Below are 18,578 nucleotides of genomic sequence, written 5' to 3'. Positions count from 1 at the left end.
AAACGCAAAAAATAATAAAGAACAGTAAATTAGATTTCGATTCCAGTTAAAACCTATTACATTTTAAGCATCAGCTTTTTCGAATTTTTCACGCATTTCAGTACAGATCTTTAATTATGACGTTAAGAAAACAATAATATTTCAAATATTCCATCCAATGGAAATCAAACCTACAATCATCAACAGTTTTCGACTCACCGACTGTACCATAACGACGTCGTGGCATGTAACAATTAATAATACCCCGCACAAGGAGAAATGTGTAATTACAAAGATACATTTGCCTTAACTTTTGTTTGGTCGACTTCCTCCATAGTGGAAAATTCTTAATTTCTCCAGAGACGATACTCTGGGACACCAGTTGAAATTCGGGCCAGTAATTATACAGTGTAAAGTGCAGCAACTCTATTTATCTATTAAGCGAGAGGAAGTAAATTTACTTAACTAGTACAAGTAATTTCATTTCTGAATTTCCCGTTCTCTGGAGTCATTACTTCGCATAATAGTAAATATATATGGAGTTTGCTTAAATTATTAGTATTGGGTTCTTTAAAAAATCACTATTTAGTTAATATTTACTTTCTTTTTAGCTTTTTCTACAGCTATAGTTGTAGGTTCGATCCCCGTTTCCAACTTTGTATGATTATATTTAAATTACAATCTAAAAAAGCGATATTTTATTTGCAGGAAGTGGAGAACAGAGTGTATTAACACTAGGTTCCCATTGCCTACCTCACTATACCTAATTGACAACTATCTTTTTCTTTAGTATTTTGTAAAGTAAAAGTGAGAATACTTAGTAAATAAAATACTTGCCCTAGTTTAAGCTGTCGAAACATTGGGACTGGTCAGGATTTTAAATTGACAACGATCGTGTCCGGTTAGATAAATGGCTGTAAAAATTATGTTAAATAATAAAAGAAAAATCTTAATAATATAAGTAATAATAAAATCTATATATATAAAAGGACTTGTCCTCACTGACTGAGGTAAGACTCACGCACAGCCGTAACCGCTGTGCGTAGAAACGTGAAATTTGGACAGATGTTTACTTTCATAATCTGGACATCGAGTAAGAAGGGATTTTGAAAAATTTTACCCCTAAAGGGATGAAGTAGAGGTTGAAAGTTTGTATGGAAAAATCATTAAATCGCCACCGATTTTTATAAAATTTGAAATGTAGACTTTAAATAATTTCATTGAACAACTGTTTTATGGTTTATTATAATTCACCCCTAAAGGTACAAATAAGCAGGCGAAGCTGCGCGCGCCCACTAGTAAAGAATAAATTTCTCTGTGTACTTCTCGAAAGAGGTGTTTGACAGTAATTTAATTTTTATAAAGACAATTTCATACTAAATGATGTAGAAACCTAACATTTATATGTACAATTATTCTCTGGCACTAGAAAAGCTAGCTTAAGAGTCGAAATAGCCACTCGGAGAATGCAGTTCGCATTGTTGTCATTCCACGCCATCACAACTCGTGTAAAATGCAGAACTCGCTTGCATTTTATTTGAATAATAAATATAAGGTTTTATTCTTCGTACTACATATAGTGCTAGTAAACAGACTGGTTATATTGTTACATATATAAGTTTATATTAGTCCTTGAATATTATATTAGTGAGGCCAGTGGCGCAGTGGTGGTATGTAACTGAAGGCGATATGTTCAGGGTTCGATACTTCAAGGAAATGATGTATTTACAATTGTCATAATCAGCGGAAAGTTGGGAATGAAATGTCTTAGGAATAGGTTCCTGGGTTCCCTCTGCCTATTATGCTAAATGAAGCTCAAAAAATATATTAAAAATCTATATCTTCGTAAATGGGATAGAAGATACTTAAATAATACAAAAAAAACTGGTAAAGTCCACGGACTTTTGTGCACCTGTCGATGCATCTAAAAGGCGTCTCTACATGAAAGAGCTCGTCAGCGTCAAGAATGCGGTTCATTATTATGATATTTTATCTTGACGAGACAGAGTAAGGTTAACACTTCACTAACAATATGTTATTACAATATTATAGTGTTATTTTGAAGGTAATTACTAAGAATACACTTTCTGGAATATATTTTATTTTTAGCTTTACACTTATCCCGCAAATAGCAGGAAAGGCAAAGGGAATCTGGGAACCTAATGATATTTCGGTCCCGTTCAGAATTCAATTCGGCGGAAAGTGGAGAATGGAAGTATCCGTTCTCCAGAAGAAATCTGGAGGCATTGCCTATTGAGTAGCGGAACTCTACACTGCCCTTTGTCACAAGTAGGTACCAAAGCAAGGAAAATAAAAATATTAAATATTTCATTTCCTCAATAGGGAATCGAACCCACCTGTCATGTTTACAGTCGTACCCATACATTATTGGCCTCAATAAAATATGAATAAATGTACGTCCAACCATATAAACATAAATTATTTAAATTATTATTCACGAACTTTATGCCCAGGAGAGTCATTTCTAGGGCATGAGATAAATGAGTCGTTTATATTGCCATCCTACGCCTCTTTTAGCATTTATTTTATAGAGTCTTTCCATACAAAGAAGTAAAAATGCGAATATGGAGAAATTGTATCAAGTAATAATTATTATTTTAATTTCACATTCTTATTTATTAATAAAAGACGTGAATTAATATTTAACTGTTACAATAATAAGAGGTGTATGTAAAAATATGAATAAATATCAGTTCAGATCGTTTGGGGTGAGAGAATATTTGTTTGTGTGTGTGTGTGTGTATGTATGTATGTTTGTGCAAACCAATTTAACCATTTATCTCCAAAACTTTTAATATGATTGGTGCATATCTTAGGAGCCCGTCGTAGCGAAGGGTGCAAGGGTGTGACTGTAACGCGACGGTGGTGGGTTCGATCCCCACTCGAGGAAGTGAAATATTTATTTACGTCATATCTTCGCCCTGGTGTCGAGGCAAAACGCGGCGTTGAGTTCTGCCAGTCAACACGTAATGCCTCCAGAATTCCGCAGACAGTGGGAGACGGAGTGTTAACACTAGGTTCCCTCTGCCTACTCTGCTGTGTGCGGGACACAGCGTGAAGCTGATTTTTATATTATAACTAGCGGACGCGCGCAGCTTCGCTTGCGTATTTAAGGGTAAATTCTAATAACCCATGAAGCATATGTTCAATTAAATATTTTTAAGAGTCTAAATATCAAATTTTATAAAAATCGGTGGCGATTTAAGAATTTTCCCATACAAACTTTCAACCCCTTATTTGCAACCTTAGGGGGTGAATTCTAGAAAACCATGAAACATGTGTTTAATTATATACGTTTAAGAGTCTGAATTTCAAATTTTATAAAAATTGGTGACGATTTAAATAAAACCTATACAAACTTTTAACCCCTTATTTTCACCCTTAGGAGGAGAATACATACAAACTTTGAATCCCTATTTCATCCCTTTAGGGTTAACATTTTTCAAAATCCCTTCTTAGTGGATGTCCAGATTACGAAAGTAAACATCTGTCCAAATCTCATGTTTCTACCATCAGCGGTTACAGCTGTGTGTGCGTCTTACCTCAGTCAGTGAGGACAAGTCCTTTTATATATATAGATAAGACCTTATATATACGTTAGTGGTACGTTTAATATATAAGCGTGGCCAAAAGAATCTACAATAAACGTCAAAAGTATTTTCTATTGTTATTTGTTTCTAAATGACAATTATTATAAACTAAAACAGAACAAAAATCATCATAAATAACTTAATTATTGAAAAACTGGCCGCAAAATACGAAAAGTTTTGAAACGTCGCCTTAATTATGATAAATACTGGATAATTTATATTAATTAATATTCAAATTACTTGTAGCTTATTTCTTATTCTGCGCGTAACTCCGGCTTATTTAATTTTTGTTCAGCCCGCTTCACTCAGTCTAGGAATATTATAACTTTTTCATATAACCATTTACAACCATTTTATGTCTAGAAATTGACGTGACGAATTGACACGTGAAATGCCTACTTTATGCGTAAATAGTTTATATCTATATTAGCGGACGCGCGCAACTTCGCCTGCTTATTTACACCCTTAGGGATGAATAAACCACGAAACACGTGTTCAATGAAATATTTTTAAGAGTATCAATTTTCGAACTTTATAAAGATCAGAGCCGATATAATTTTTTTTTCATACAAACTTTCAACCTTTCCCTTCCTTTTAGGGTTAAAATTTTTCAAAATCCCTTCTTAGTGGATGTCCAGATTACGAAAGTAAACATCTGTCCAAATTTCACGTTTCTACGCACAGCGGTTACGGCTGTGCGTGCGTCTTACTTCAGTCAGTGAGAACACGTCCTTTTATATATATATATATATATTTTTTTTAATGAAAAAAGGACAAGGTAAACGAGCGTTCGGGTCACCTGATGATGATCACCGCCGCCCACGACCCCGTGCAGCACCGGAGGAGCTACAGGTGCGTTGCCGGCCTTTGAGGTGGAGATAGACGCGCTTCTTGAAGGTACCCATATCGTACCGACCTGGAAACACTGCCGCGGGTAGGCCATTCCACAGTTCGGTGGCGCGGGGAAGGAAATTTCTACGAAACCGCACAGTATTGGAGTGCCACGTATCCAGGTGGTGTGGATGGTATTTATAAAGATAATAAAATCATAATCGATCAGTGTCTGTTCATGTTAATCTCAGAAACGGCTGAACCGGTTTTTAAGCTGTTTTCACTCTTAGCTATTGTATTTTGGTTTCTCTTAATATTTTACCTTTATTTTATTTTAATTAATTTTTAAATAAAGAAGTTACACCATTATCAACAATGCTGTTTATCAAATTTCTTATATTAATCATTGTTTTATTGATTTTGCTAAAAATAATAAAATATTATATAGTTAGTAAATAAAATATTAGCTAAATATAAGCTATAAAATATTAGCTAAATATAAGTATAGAAATGTTGAATATTTTAAGATACGCTCTTGTATGCAAACACAACCAAATTGAAAGAAAATGCCTAGATTTTCTAAAGCAAAAAAATAAAAAAAAAAGGTTTCTATTACCCAAAATAATATTCCTAATATATATAAATAGTACAGTAATAGATAATTACACACTGTTAGTGATTTATGAGCGTCCACACAAAATCAATAGCTCTCAAACGCCCACAACTTACCTCTATTGATAGGAGTGAAAATTGATTGACTTCCTCGTTAGCGGCCCTCAGATGCTGGAATAAAAAGAGAAATTCTCAAATAAAATAATCAATTTATATAGAAATTCAAACGTAACACAGTAAATGAAACAAAGCAGTGCTAAATGCTTAGTGCATAAGCTTACTACAAAATTTAAAGACTTTTTCTAGTAGTTTAATATACTTGGTTCAAATGTTACTTTATTTTATAATAACTAGGAATGTATATATTTTTTCAGCTTCACGCTGTTTAGAGGGAACCTAGTGTTAGGATACTCCCTTCCACAGCTTCTCGCCGATTTTTTGAGGTGTTGCGTGTTGAGTAGCGGAATTCAACGCCACGTTTTGACCTTTAATGTTTAGGTATATAGTCAATATATTTTTTTTTACTTCTTCAAGTTTAGTTAGAACAAAATAGAATAAAGCAGTTATTTGTGTACTGCCTGCAATGGACACGTCAACTGCAAGCACAGAATAAAGTCATGTTTGTTAAAAAAAATATAAACAATATTTTATAATCTCGTACTCTGATGTCAGCTGCTTGCACAAATAAGAATTACAATTTCTGGCAAGAAGAATTAAATGATAAGGAATTTTGCTCTCCATTTTTCATCTTTTTTAAACTCCCGTTTAGTCTTATATATTCCTATGCCTAGAGCCCGTCTTGGCGCAATGGCACGAGCATGTGACTGGAATCGTGACAGTTTTGGGTTTAATTTCCATTCGAGGAATTGAACTATTATTTGATAATATTTTCATTTCTTCGCCCTGGCAAAACGCGGCCTCAACACGAAATGCCTCTAGAATTAGACGGAAAGTGGAGCGCGGAGTGTCTTAACACTAGGCTTCCTCTGCCTACCCTACCACATGCGGGATACAGCGTAAAGCTACGAAAACAAAGAAAAACAACTATGTATTAGAACACAAAGGGCTATTATGTTCAACACAATTGTATACATTATTAAACTCTAGAAAAATAGATATAAAAGATAAAAATCTAATTAGATATTGTGTTTCTAATGAACCTTCTCTACCCATACAATAAACAAGCGAGCTCATCATAAAATAAGAGGATAATTCTTAATTAGACTGTTAGTTCTTGGTCACTGTAAAATCTTCTGGATTTACTGCTTTAACTTAACTATTCAGTGAAAGAGCTGCAGTCAAATTAAAAACTAGTTTTAAATCCGACCTAATTTTTATTTTCTAAATTATGATTTCTTTACGTAGAGTGTAGGCAGGCTTTATAAATATAACGTACACGTGTTCGCTTAAGCTAAATTTTTAATGAATATATATTTTTTTAGCTTCACTCTGTATTCCACTTACAGTATGATAGACAGAGGGAACCTGGGGACGTAACGTTACGATTGTTCATTCCCATTGAAATTCTCCGCTCTCCATTTTTCGCCAAATTCTTAAGTGAGTGGCAGAATTGAACACCGGATTTTGCCTCTTAACCATAGCGAATAAATGAAAATATTAATTATTTCATTTTATGAAAAAAAAAATATTTATTTTCAATTTAATGTATACCTATACAAATTATGCTCGTACAAATTAGATAAGGCTTTCATCCTTTTGGTATTTAGTATTCTCTAACAAATAACTTCAGTGTTATGGTACAGCTGAAATATATTCTAAGGTAACTAGGTAAGGTAAGGTATACAATCGAAATAGGTTCTAATCCTGCACCATAAATGCTTGAATCTATTTTTTAATTTTTTTAAGTTTTATATGACAATTAGGAACGTATAGCTTAGTGGAGAGAGCGCTTCGATGCTTTTCAAGAGACACGGATTGAAATTCCGCTAAATGTTCATACGTTTTCTATAAAAATATTAATAATTTCATCGTTATATGTTATACCATTTAATAAACATTTTCCAAAGCATAAATTTAATTAATATTAAACGTAAGTACTTAAACGCTATAGAAATATTTTTAAATATCATGTAAATATTTAATTTACGTAGTAGGTTAAAAGTAAGTTATGAATGAAGTGTTCCTTTTTATCTTTTTACAAGTTCCATTTAAGCACCTCTCGGCTTCCTAATCTTTTATGTAAACCACTATACACTATCTATATAATACACTATCAGGATCTGGTATAACATTTAAGTAAATATTACAAACAAATATCAAGGAACAAGTAAAGAAACTGAGTGACGAGTTCATTTTCTTTTTCAACTTTAAGGAGTATGCGAAAATTAAATTTTGCCTTACAAAACGGCTATAACGAGTTTTTTTATTATTGTTGAATAGCGAAACTCAACGCCGCGGTTTATCTTGTTACCAGAACGAGGGAACCTAGTTGTTAGTAGAAATAGACCAGTTGCAATTCAATTATATGCTGATTCCCACTTAGTGAAATGATTATATTATATCACGCTATATCGAGAACATCGTAGTGTAAGCAAAGATACTGTTATTCAATGAAACATATCTTTCATGTCCTGTATCAATATTGAAATTTATCCTTATGATGAAAAATAAATATTATACGCATAAATCTTTCCTTGTATAAGAAGCTTATTTGTTTACGTGGCTGAGATATTTTTTTTGGGATTACGTATTTCGTATGATTATTTTTAAAAAAAAATATTATTTTTAATTATTTTTTTTATTATTAAAAAAATGTGGTTTTTAAGAATAATAAGAAAAAAAATATGAATTATTAATTTTTCAAATAGTGGCTTTTACTAAAATAAGGCCCTCTTGGCGCAGTGGCATGAGCATGTGTCTGTAAATGATGGTTTTAAGTTCGATTCCACCCGGGGAATTTAATAATTATTTATTAATACTTACATTGCTTCATTCTGGAAACAGGGCGTTGAGCTCTGCAACTCAACATGCAATGCCTAGAAAAATTCTGCTGAAAATGGGGAACGGAATATCTCAACACTAGGTTTCCCGTCCGCCCACCGTGTTTAAAGCGGGTTACTGCGGGATACAGGGTAAAACTGATAAAACAATAACGGTCCTTTGTTCATTTTGAGATACAAAACATAATAAACCTCAAAATTCTTCTAATAATGTGAGAAAAACGAATGAATAAGCACACTGTGGAATAATGCTCGTTCAGAAATGAATTGGCAAACAAAAACTCGAAGTATTAAATTTAATAGATTATTTATTTAAATGGAAAAATTAAGTTCGAGATCAAGTTATTTAAGTATTCAGTGAACGCGATAATAGATTTATCTTTTATATAGATTAGTATCTATTATTTCAATTAATGTTAAAAAAGTAACAAATTTATATAATTTTTAAAGGTGTAAACATCTTTCCATAGTCTCTCATAAAACAAGAAAAATCTACAAAAAAAATTTTTTTTTTCATAGTGTGAAAATGGAAAAGGTATCAATTAAGGATAGGAATCCTGTAGCTTTCCAGTTTTAGCAAATTAAATACTAACTAAAAAAAATTAAAAAAATCTTTTTCATATTTTTAAAAAAACTTATACAAAATAAAAGAAAAATATAAATTAGTGCGTTTACAATGCTAAATCTTATTTTACTCCATTGTGTATATTTAAACCTCAACTAATAATTTAGATAACAAGTATTTTACAATTGCTATTAATTGAATAACAAATATAAAAACTTTTACATATATAAATAAGCATAAATTAAAACCACATATGAATCGAACAACATCGCCGTACTAGGTACCGATACAATATACCATTTTGTATGAACGTTACGTGACCCGAATAAAAGAAAAAAATAAATAAAAGAAAACTGAAAGTAAAATATAGAATCGAAAGCATTTATTCGTACTACTTCTAAAATATATTGACCTTTTTAAAGTCAAAGTAAACATTTCAAAACTACAGATTTCAATATTAAAAGTATGTATTCGAAAGGCAGTAAATTGTACATATCGAACGTTTGTTTACGCTATTTGCACCGTCCAGCCTCTACTCCCTTGATTTGCACTTATTTTGCATAATTGAAGATTGTTTATGAAGAAAGCAGTTTTCGTTGTATATTATTCTATAATACATGAGGGCAGTTCTGGTGCAGGGGCACAAGCGTCACTAAAAATGCGACAGCTTGTTGGTTCGATTCCCATTCGAGGAAATGAAATATTTTTCCAGAATTTTTCCAGAATTCGGCGGAAAGAGTGAGTGTCTTAACACTACGCTCCCTCTGTCTATCCTGCTACATGTGGGATATAGCTTTAAGTCGAAAAAAAATAAAGAGATCTTTTTGCATCAAATCGATTCATATACATTAGTATTCACTACCAGCAGACTTATCGTCTAATATATCTTTTCACGTTAATTCTGTGTCAATATGGAAACATAGAAATCGAAAATTAGTCACGTCTCTCGTTAATACAAAACAGAGAATAAACAGAGAAAACGGATAATTGTTATCCAGAGATAACAGAGAGTGAGTTTTCAGTGGAACATTTAAATTTCACTGACAGTTTTCGCCAGCTAACATAACATTTTGAAAATTTATAAAAAGTGTAGAACATTATGATTTATCACTACGTTGCTCCTGCCTACCGTGCATAGTGAAGAATATAATGCAAAATAAAGAAAATCTTTTGTCATAGACTTTAGAAATTTCATAGAGATATTCATATTGTATAGAATAAACAACGATTTCTTTATTAAAATAAATTAAATCCGTTAAGTGAAAAACAAACAGTGACAGTTCATAACGTTTGAATTTTCTCATTTTTATATTCAATACTAGTGGACCCGGACGCGGCTACGCCTGCTTGAACTATAGGAATATTTATTAAATATTATATAATATATTTATTTTTATAAAGATGGATATTAAAATATAAGTTCATTTTTGGTGACGTTTTCTTAAAACAACAAAGAAACTTTGCAAACCGGTGCTTAGCAACGACGGTTGTTATTAACATGGCAGAATAAATTGCATGTCAAATTAGAAAGTATTTTAATTTATTAGTACATATATGTAATGTAATGTTATATAGCCTATAGCACTTCTGAAGAATGCAGCTTTCATACAAAACAAAAACATAGTAAATCGGATCAGTAGATCCAGAGATCTTAGCGTTCAAACAAACAAACAAACAAACAAACAAACAAACTCTCCCGCTTTATTATATTAGTATAGACTAGTGGACCCGGACGCGGCTACGCCTGCTTCAACTATAAGAATATTTATTAAATATATTCATGAAATTATTTTCAATTTTCAATAGAATTAGTAAGAAAATATAAGCTTAAATAATCAAAAGAATAATAAGTAGATACACATTATTAGAAAAAAATATCTGAATTATTGAAATGAACCAACGAAAGGATTAAAAGTAACTAAAGGATAGGTATTTTCAATATTAGAAAAAGTACCTAAAGTTTTCCGTGCGTGCGTACATAGATATCGACTCTACGAAATAACTAAACATTTCTCTCTATTAAGTAGGATAATTTTAGCGGGCAATATCAAATAAAATAAGAAGAGAACCAAAGTGTAGTTTGAATTAATTATAAACAACAAATAATTACATAAACATTTACAATAGTTCGAAAATTTATAAAACTGTTAACGTCATCTGCCCGTTCGCGTCAGTCATACTCACACTGTGCCGCCCGTAGGCTAGGTCATTTCGAATCAGTGACATCTCCTTAATTATTTATTAGAATGTTATACAGCAAACTATAATTTCAATCTAGATAAAATGTTAAGAGTGACTATTATATTTATGTTCATAAGGATGAATATCAAAATGTCGCGGTAACGGTTGCGTAGCGACGCGACGGTTGTTATTAACATGGCAGAATAAATTGCATGTCAAATTAGAAAGTATTTTAAAATATATTAGTTTATATGTGTAATGTAATGTTATATAGCCTATAGCACTTCGGAAGAATGCAGCTTTCATACAAAACAAAAACAGTGAAAATCGGATCAGTAGATCCAGAGATCTTAGCGTTCAAACAAACAAACAAACAAACAAACAAACAAACAAACAAACAAACAAACAAACAAACTCTTCCGCTTTATTATATTAGTATAGAAGTATAGATTTAACTAATATCGGTTACTGTGAGTTAACAAAAATTTAAACAAAAATTAAAAAATCAGCTTCACGCTGTATCCCGCATACAGCAGGGTAGGCAGAGGGAACCTCGTGTTAAGATACTCCGTTCCCCACTATCCGCTGAATTCTGAAAGCATTGCGTGTTGGATGGCGGATCCACCTGATCGAAGAAATAGAATTATAAACGTAAATAAATATTTCACTTCCTCGATTGGGGATCGAACCCACTACCGTCGCGTTACAGTCACACCATTATGCCGCTGCGTCACGACGGCTTAGACGACGTAGGCTTTAGTAATAGATAATGAAACATAATTTACCTACAGACCCCTTCTATCACCAATACATCCTCCTTATCCTTACACACTTTAGTAATTTTGACTTAAATGTGTATTTAACCTATACTTAACGATTTCCATAGATTTATTTTCGTCATCTTCCATTTTATAAGATGTGAGGTCATCACGGATCTACTAATGTAAGAAACATTGAAAATTATTTAACATCTTCTTTAGCAATTTAACAATATTAGAGACTAAGTGCTGTCACAATTGACATTTACTGATTGTTACTGTCTCAACACGCCCATAAGTTTTATATAATAAGTTGGTAATGTTTTTTTTTTTTAATAATTCTCTTCAAGGTATTAGGTATTTAAAATTATGTAATAAAGATATTTATATTTCATTACGAATCATGACCTTCATTTTGGTTTTTGGGGTTCCGTACCTCAAAAGGTAGAAACGGAACCTTTATAGGACCACTTCGTTGTGTGTCCGTTTCTCATAATATATACCATAGGTCTGGTTAAAGCAAAAAAAAAAGGTTCTAATTCGAAGTTTATTCGTAAGTAATAAAATTTGACGAAGTGAGAATTCACAAGAGAAAAAAAAATTAGGTTTCATAGAAAAAAAATACAAAATTAAATAGTTCATTAGTTAGTTACCATTAAATTCATTTGCCAGCAAAGTTAAGTTTGTCGACTTTAATAGTTGTGGAAGTTGATGGAAGTTGACAGAAGCTTCGGTGGGCGAGCCCGAATCGCATTTAACTGGGTTTTTTTAAATACATAAATCTTATGATAGAAGAGTGGGACGTTCATAGATAATAGTGAAAACGCGTTAATAGAGCAGTTTGAGAGCTATCGATTGACAAGAAATTATTAAGCAATGCAGTTATTTATGTTTATTTATGACAGCTACACATACTATAAGATAATCTAAATTATTTGAATATTTACAATAGTTTAAACAATAGGTTTTGGGTTCGACTCTATTTAGTTGGCTTCGTCAATACGCAATACGTTAAGTATTTGGCGGAAAGTGGGAAAAAAATCTCCTAATGGGACACTAAGGATCTCTCCGCTTATCGTTCCATTTGCGGTATACAGCAAGTAATAAAACAAACAGTGTATATACACTCCCTATGTGTTGTATGTACATAATTATATTGTATTATGCAATATCTATGTTTTTAAGCAAAAAAAAATCCAGAGGCCAGTCGTGGTGCAGTGGTGCATAGTGTGACTGTAAACACGACCGAACTGTAGGTTCGATGTCCACTCAAAAAGAGAAACATTTATTTAAATTCATATTTCCATTTCTTGGCTCTGGTGTCGAGGCAAAGCGCGTTGAATTCCGCCATTCAACACGCAATACCTCTAGAATTCGACGGAAAGTGTAAAACAGAGGGTTTTAACACTAGGTTCCTTCTGCCTACTGCTGTGTGAGGGAACAGCGTGAAGCTGACTTACTTTAAGTTTTTTTTAAGGCCTTATTATTAATATACCTACATATATAATTACCTACGGACTACAGATTTATTAATTCCGCAATTATTGAAATGATGATTAGGTTTAATATATTAAACACGCAAATGATTCAATTAATAACGAATCGATTCTCACACATACAGGCTAGAAGCAATTCAAATTGTATTTATCTAGCAATATTAATTATAATAATTTGCTAAATTATTAACCTAATTGATCATTAATCTTGATTATTCAATTAAATCAAAACAGTTTTTGTAATTAAATAAATGAGTTACTAGAAAAATCTATTGATTGTACGTACCTACTGGAAATTATTATATGAAATAGCAATATGAGGCCTTCAAGGCTCAGTGACAACCGTGTAGCTGTAAACGTGACGGTCGTGGGTTTGATTCCCACTCGGGGGAATGAATTATTATTTATGTATATTTTCATTTCTTTGCTCTGGCACTAAGGCAAAAAGCCCGACATTGAGTTTCTCCATTCAACACACAATGCCTTAACACTAGGTTCCCTCTGCCTACCCTGCTATATACAGAATACAGAATAAATAAAATGTATAGACAAATTTATAAATTTACAATTTGCTCGAATACAAAGTTTACCGATAAAAAATACTTTTAACGGTAGATTAGAAAGAAACGGCAGTTAGCCAAGAAACGGTATCGCACGAGCGTGACAAACGTTTTTACCAAGTTTCGGTCATTCGTCACCATCTGATGTCTGATGCCGACGAGATACTAGCCTTGTGCCACTCGGTACTAGCTCCAGCTTATAAAATATAGTATTGATGTGCTGACAGCGACTGTGTTATCGCATTAGATATAAAATAAGTTATATAAAATAGGATAACACTTTAGTATCACCAATAAAAAGTGAAAGATTTTTTTTTTGTTTGACGCTATATGGCTCTTACGCAGAAGCAGTAGTGTTGTTAAGACACTATCCATTACCATCCCGTTTTCTCCCAATTTCTGGAGGTATCATGGTAGGCGTGTCGAGTGGTGGAATTCAACGCCACGCTTTGCCTTGACTCTAGAGCGAAGAAAATATTAATTATTTATTTAAAAACTTTATACCCATTTTTACGAAAATTTTGAAAACGGAGGAGTTTGAAATTGGACGTTATTATAATAGCTAATATTTTTTTTATAATATTTCATTACAAATTCATTTAATAATTATAATAATCATATTAGGTATCACGCGTTTGACATATACTAATTTCTGCTGGCCTGACATTGCCTCTTCACCTCGTAGCCACATTTAATAACATTTTTAAATGTAAAAAATATAACTAAGAAAATGGCGTCTCTCGGTAACTGATTACTTTTTCTAATAACTTTTTGGTTGTAAAATTCGTAACAACCGTATAGTAATTTCAACGTAGGCTGAGAACGTATAGCTTAATTGCCTTGAGGTCTTAGACTTGTTATTCAATTGGTGGCTTCGAAATTTTCCTTCGCTTCTTTGGATTTTTTTATGAAATTATTATAAAATTTTTAATTGAGATATTATGAAATATGAGTATAGTCTTCGTTTTCTAAATCTAGTATAGCAAGATTAATAGGTACCCGCTAAGTTCTAAGGACCGAGGAGGACCAACAACCGATGGGGAAGAAAGATCGTCGAAAACCTCAAGAAGACAGCGGGAACCCGCTGGATTCAAAGAGCGCAGGACCGGACTGAGTGGCGAGCAATGGGGGAGGCCTATGTCCAGCAGTGGACTTTAAAAGGCTGATGATCGTGAAATCATGATTTAATTAAATTTTAAAAGCAATAATCTAATTATTTTTTCCGTAAATAAACCAACCGAGTAGATTCTACAATATATTATAATAATCAACTGGATATTAATAAATCAATATGTCATATCCAAATACCAATATTAGAATTAGTGTCGCACTTTGCCCAAACAATTGAAGTAAAAACGTGTAATGAGGTTAATACATCGCCGGGGGGGAAGGTCGCCTGTCAAATATGATGGATGTGCTTCATTTGAGTAAAATGTAGTTTTAATCCACTAATAATAATGAAATGATAATATATTCATATTACAAACTATAATATTATACTATAACAGTTACAGTTTACTCTAGTGTCAAGGCAAAACGCGGCGTTGAATTCCGCCACTCGACATACAATATCTCTGGAGGTACGGGGTGTCTTTACACCAGGTTCCCTCTGCCTACCCTGCTGCGTGAGAAGGTAACCATGATTGAGACACTCCGTTCCCTATTTTCCAGCGAATTCTGGAGGACTGGCGGAACTAAACGCCGCGCTTTGGGCGTCGCACGCTCGACACCAAATGAAAATATTAAATTAATTCTCTCGAGTGGGAATCGAACCTACAACCTGTAGCATTTACAGTCACGCTTGTACACCTGTAACACAACATGCCCTTTATCAGAAAAATATATATTTGCATAAATATAAAGCCTATATTGCTGTCATATATATTTATGATGGCACGCATATATGTCGTAAAATAAAGAAAAAACAAAAACTAAACCATAGACAAGTGTCTTTTAAATATACTTTAGCACGTTACGGTTCTATAGGTATGACGTGTCAAACGTACGAACAAATTAAATTGTCGTTAGATTGCTTCGATTTAGATGCTCTAGAGTTGTGTAAAAAAAGGCAAATTGTTTTCGTATTAGTGTAATTTATTTATTTTTAATTTTTTAAGCAGTTAGTTTTTGAGGCCAGTCGGCGTTAAGGGGCATAAACGTCTGACTGTAAAATTTGTTAAATTTTTTTTAAAAAAATTGTTAAAATTTAGGCTTTCGGAAGTGGAATGTGAAACGAAGTGACTTAACACTAGGTTCCCAGGTTCCCTCGTTCTACTGGAGTCTTCTGTGGAATACAGCGTGAAGCTAAAAAACAAAAACCTAATTCATTTTGTTTTTATGATTGGATGAAACAAAATCAATTATTTTCAAAAGCTTTTAAATATGACCTAATACAAAAGCATAGTAGAATTAAATTTTATAGAACAATATCCATTCGATATATCGCCTTTAATTTTTCCACTAGTTTCCTTTCTTAGTCCTTGGTAAATAATGAATGAGTAGTTTCAGGAAAATCGATTTTTTTTAAAAAGAACCGTAATTTTGTTCTATTGAAAAGCGTTTGTATAGTTTTATAACAATGAGTAAGTTATTCTATGTATTCATTAAATGTTTTTAGTCATACTTATGTTTATATGGAGGATAGGAGGAGTTCATGAATATAATAAAAGCCACCGTAGTTTTACGCTGTATGAGGCCATTTATGGCGCAGGGGCATAAAGTGTGGTTGAAAACTCGACTGGTTGTGGGTTCGGTTTAAATATTTATTTAAATCTATATTTCCATTTCTCTTTTATCGAGGAAAAAGCGCAGCGACGAGTTCAGGCACTCAACACTCCCTCCAGAATTCGGCGGAAAGTTGAGAAGGGAGTATCTTAACATTAAGAAACTTCTGCCACCGTAGTGTAGTATATAAATATCAATAAAAAATATTAATAACATAAATTATATGGAATAGTTTGTTAATGGCATTATTTACTGATTTTACTTATATCTATTATCTACTAAACTAAAAAGACCCATCTTACCATGAACTACTATCGCCATATTAATCTAAGTAAATTTCATTTCCATTTCATTAAATTGCATTTTTCCATAATAGTTTACTATTAAACATATGAAAGCTTTCAAATGAAACCTTTTTACAGGCTAAACATGGGCGTAGGAATAGGAGGGGCTGGGGGGTACGCGGCCACCTCAGAATAGTCTTGTGCCCACCCCAGAAATTTTTATATAGTTGAGTGGCAGAATTCAACGCTGTGCTTGGCCTCGTCACCAGAGCGAAGAAATGGAAATATAAACGTAAATAAATACTTGACTTCCTCGAGTGGGGATTGAACCCACAACCATCGGTAATAGTCACGCCCTTGTGCCGCTGCGCCTCGACGGCCTCAGCTTTTATCAATATCTATATTTTATTATAAGAATTACATATGTATAGAGAAATAATTTAGTTACGGTATTAGAAATTTAATTTAAATTTTCAATGACAACGCCCGGCAAAATGGAAATTTTCCAAATTGCGAACAACGAGGTAGAAGAAGTAAATATTTGTGGCAATATTTGGAAATTTAGTACAAAAGAAACTCGCTTAATTGTGTGACATGACAAATTCACCCTTCTTCACTGCGGCGTTTCCGCCAGCTCCTTGACATGGGATCAAGGAGTCAACGAATGAAAGCACGCAAAAAAGGGACAATTGGCTTTTCATTCTTTTATTTTACTTGCATGTAAATTCTTGTGTGACAGTTCTTTGTTGTGAAATAAAATCTTTTGAAATATTACCGAAACATGAGTAGGTAGTTATATAATTAACTAGCGCCCCGCTCGCGGTTACACCCGCGTGATCTATGTTATTATTAATTTCTGTCTCCATTACTACGTCTTAGTGACATCTATTGATTAATTTATTAATTTGAGACTCCTAGCATTTGTAGTAACGAAGTTTCATACAAACTTTCGACCCCAAAAACGACCCCTTAGAAGTCGAATATTGCAAATTCCCGTCTTAGCGAGCACCTTCGTCCTATAAATAACTCCTATGCAAAATTTGAGATGCACATGTAGTTTCTGAGATTTCGTGATGAGTGAGTGACCTTTCGATTTTATATATATAGAAGATTAGATAAGGCACTTCAATTGAGATATTTGTTTTTTGTAATGTTCACTTCCCACTTTCTATAATACTTTTTACTAACAATCTGTCGCATTTTGTTTTTTTTTTAACTTCATGCTCCATCCCATACATAACATAGTAAGCCAATTCATTTATTAAAAATCCACCCATTAAAAATATAAATTAATTTTTAACAAAAAGAAAAATCGACTTCTAACAACGAACTAAAAAGTGAAAAATAATTTTACAAAGATTTTATAATTTTGAAATCGGTGAAACTAATGATAGAACAACCTTACTACAATATCTAATTACTAAGCCTGTTTGTTCACCCAGTCCAAAGTTATGAGGTAAGAAACATAAAAAAAAATAAAAAAAAGAAAAAAAAGAAGCAGTCGTATTGATAACCTCCTTTTCTTACAGAAGTCGGTTAAAAATATATATATAGAATTTTGTTATGTAACATAAAAGTTCGCTTTTAAAATCTATTATACAAAAAAGTACTCTCAGTAAGTTTTTAACTAAAAACCATAGCTTCCCGCTTTCCTTTTAGCTTTAAAAATGCAGATGCACCAAACGATTATTTTAATAATTATTATCTGCATAAAACGGAAGCTTAGAACGAAAGAAAAGAGCAATATCTAATAAACCAACCATGAAAATGAAAATGAAAATTTTATTCTAATTTTTCAATAACGAAATATATAGTATACTGTATAAAACTATTGGAAATATTAAATAAAGTGGGAAAGGTAATGAATTAAAACAAAGCTTCAAATAATTATTAAACAACTCAAGGGAATTATCTAGCAGTCTAATAACAATATACCGTTCAAATATATAAAAAATTCATCGGGCAGAGTGACGTTAGCGATCCTCTTCTTTCGGTCGTCGTTGACAGCCCGTAAAGG

The 18,578-nt window shown here is 32.6% G+C and overlaps 1 protein-coding gene across 2 annotated transcripts in view; it reads right to left on the bottom strand.

Annotated features, from left to right (window-relative positions):
• Positions 1-18,578, bottom strand: part of LOC146536702 (B-cell receptor CD22-like) — a 107,318-nt gene that overhangs the window by 41,789 nt on the left and 46,951 nt on the right. For both annotated transcript variants that reach the window (XM_085189357.1, XM_085189356.1), the window contains exon 2: positions 5,151-5,204. The gene's annotated coding sequence lies outside the window, so the exon portion shown is untranslated. The remainder of the gene's footprint in view (positions 1-5,150; positions 5,205-18,578) is intronic.

This window comes from Heliconius melpomene, chromosome 8 (genome assembly GCF_056956725.1).
Source record: "Heliconius melpomene rosina isolate 202511_hmr_F chromosome 8, ASM5695672v1, whole genome shotgun sequence".
Lineage (NCBI taxonomy): Eukaryota > Metazoa > Arthropoda > Insecta > Lepidoptera > Nymphalidae > Heliconius > Heliconius melpomene.
This window is presented reverse-complemented; position numbering and strand designations above follow the sequence as displayed.